This window comes from Schistocerca serialis, chromosome 2 (assembly GCF_023864345.2).
Source record: "Schistocerca serialis cubense isolate TAMUIC-IGC-003099 chromosome 2, iqSchSeri2.2, whole genome shotgun sequence".
NCBI lineage: Eukaryota > Metazoa > Arthropoda > Insecta > Orthoptera > Acrididae > Schistocerca > Schistocerca serialis.
The window spans coordinates 950214417-950217196 of NC_064639.1; the positions used below are offsets into that span (position 1 = coordinate 950214417).

The 2780-nt window shown below is 45.7% G+C and overlaps 1 pseudogene; it reads right to left on the bottom strand.

Moving 5' to 3' along the window:
• Positions 1–289: 289 nt before the first annotated feature.
• LOC126459103 (5S ribosomal RNA) lies at positions 290–407 on the bottom strand (annotated as a pseudogene).
• Between the last annotated feature and the right edge of the window lie 2373 nt (positions 408–2780).

A 2780-nucleotide genomic window follows, 5' to 3' on the forward strand; every position in this document is an offset into this window, starting at 1 on the left:
CAAAACGTCAGGGATAGAAGAGTTCCATGGACCACGGCCATACAACCCGGAAGAATTCTGGGCAGCTGAAGCATCTGGTCGTGAAAGCCTTCATTGTATGATTCTACAAGTGGCCCGTCGGGAGTATCCGACCGCCGTGTCATCCTCGGCTGAGGATGCGGATACGAGAGGGGTGTGGTCAGCATACCGCTCTCCCGGTCGTTATGATGGTTTTCTTTGACCGGAGCAGCTACTGTTCAGTCGAGTAGCTCCTCAATTGGTGCCACGAGGCTGAGTGCACTACGAAAAATAGCCACAGCGCATGGCGTCTCGGACGGTCACCCATCCAAGTGCCAGCCACGCCCAACAGCGCTTAACTTCCGTGTTCTGAAGGAAACCGGTGTATCCACTGCGGCAAGGCCACTGCCTCAATGTAGTTCATACAAGCGTATAATATCTGATGACAGTACCTGGACATACCTGTATAATGCGGAAACGACCGCTAGATGTCACAAGAGATGGAAGTACCGGTATGAAAGGAATCAGGGAGTATTGTGTCGTCAGTAGAAAACCAGTAACTCTAGAAAGAACTGGTCAGGAGAGTTGAATAAATTCGAACGTAGACCAGTCATTGTGCGTCAGATGAGTACATTTCTACACATCTAAAGTGGCGCTAGTCGACTGTTGGTGATGTGATTATGAGCTGGAAATAATCGCAAGTTTAACTAAGACCAAGCGGCGTCATGTTCTAACGGACAGGGACCGTCGAGCACTGTGGAGGATGGCTGCAAAAATCGCTTGAAGTCAGTAGAAGAAATGACACGTCAGTTCCACAGTTCTACTAGAAGTCCAACTAGCACAGTGACTGAGGATTAGGAGTTAAAAGAATGGGATACACTGACAAGGCAGCTCCTCATAATCCACACATGTCTCTAGTCAATGCTAAACGACGCCTGAGGTGATGTAAAGAGCGAAGCCACTGGAGAGTGGGTGACTGGAAGCGAGTGGTTTGTTGTGGTGTATGCTACGATCTGTCCTTTCCGATGGAAGGGTTTGGGTTTGGCAAATACCTCGAGACAGTTAGCTGCTATCGTCTGTAGTGTGAATAGTGAAGTGTGGAAGATGGGGGTCTCCTTACTGCTCTTAAGAAAATGCTAAATGCAGCGGGATGTGTACACATTTTACAACATTGTATGCTGCGGACAGTGGAGGAAGAGTTTGGTGACAATGACTGTATCAGCATGACCAGGCACCTTGTCATAAAACAGTATCTGTAAGGCAATGCTCTGTAAACAATAATATTCCTGAAATGAGCTGGCCTGAACCCACTTGAACATCTACGAGATCACTTTGCTGCAGACAGCGTCGACCGTTATCTTCTGTGGTTTCGGCTCTTGAGGAAGAATGGCCTGCCATTTCTCCACCTACATCTTACTGAAAGAGTCCCCAGCAGAGCTCGGATCGTAGTAAAGGACAAGGGTGGACACGCTTCGTATTAATATCCCCTAACAGGTGTCGGATACTTCTGAACAGATCGTGTATACATATGTAATCGACTAAACGTCTGTTTTTGATCACCAACTTTCGTAAGTACGGAAAGGATTTGCTTCTTTCAGCGTCTTACCTTTCTACTGTATTTTGACGGAACCTTTACGTTTGCTGTGTCTCATCACTTTGTTCGTTCATCAACCCACACTTCTTTTCTAATCTTATAATTCTCTCTATCATAAGTTTTAGTTCTTCGATTGATTCAGTCAATATTACTTGATGATCTGTATTTATCTTTTCTTCTCTTATTGTTATACCTCTTGCTAATCCTATGCCAGTTTCTCAGCATAACTGCTGAAAAGCTTTGGTGGCAATTGGCATTCTTGTCCAGCACCGGTTCCAATATGAGTCATTTCTTTCGCAGATATAACATAGACAGAAATTCGTGGGGTGCTGCACGAGGGCTCATTGGGATGAAGATAGGGTGGAAGGGGTAACAAGGAAGTGTGCTGCTGAAGAACGTTGGAGTAGGTGTACGGGAGGCGAGGAGAGGGTATTGCAACATAAATAGTTTAATCAGTTCTTTATTGCAATTTCATTCCTCATGTTGGTCTGGCTGGCTGTTGCAATGCAGCTGTTCTTCAGCTTACAGGTGTTTAAACATAGAAGTGGTATTGCAAAATATTGAGGTTCAAATGGTTCAAATGGCTCTAAGCACTATGGGACCTAACATTTGAGGTCATCAGTCCCCGAGACTTACAACTACTTAAACCTAACTAACCTAAGGACATCACAGAGATCAATGCCCGAGTCAGGAATCGAACCTGCGACCGTAGCAGCAGCGCGGTTCCGGACTGAAGCGCCTAGAACCGCTCGGCCGCAAGGGCTGGCCAAAATATTGAGAGGTGATAAAAGATGATCAGTAAATACTGAGTGATGCTCATACTGCGGAACTGACTATGTATGGTGGGCAGCTTGGTGGTGATGAATTACTGAAGATGATGCTTATGTTGATGACCGTTCTTGCTTGATTACCAGTAGGTGAGGGATAGCGTAGGAAACTGACACTGAAGTTATAGAAACTGAGAAAAGTTTTTTTAGGTGTGGTTTGTAACAGTTGTGATGGTGAGAAGGATCTAGCCATGTTTGGCTGTGGAAGGGGGATTTGCAGTTAGGTGCAATGGATTTGGATGTGCTGCAGAAGCATGAGTGGCAAAATAGGAAACGAGAGTGGAAATGGTTTAGGGAATATAGGGCAGTCGCATTTAAGCGGAAAACTGAGTAGATTGCCAGCGTGATTTGAAGGGGCATAC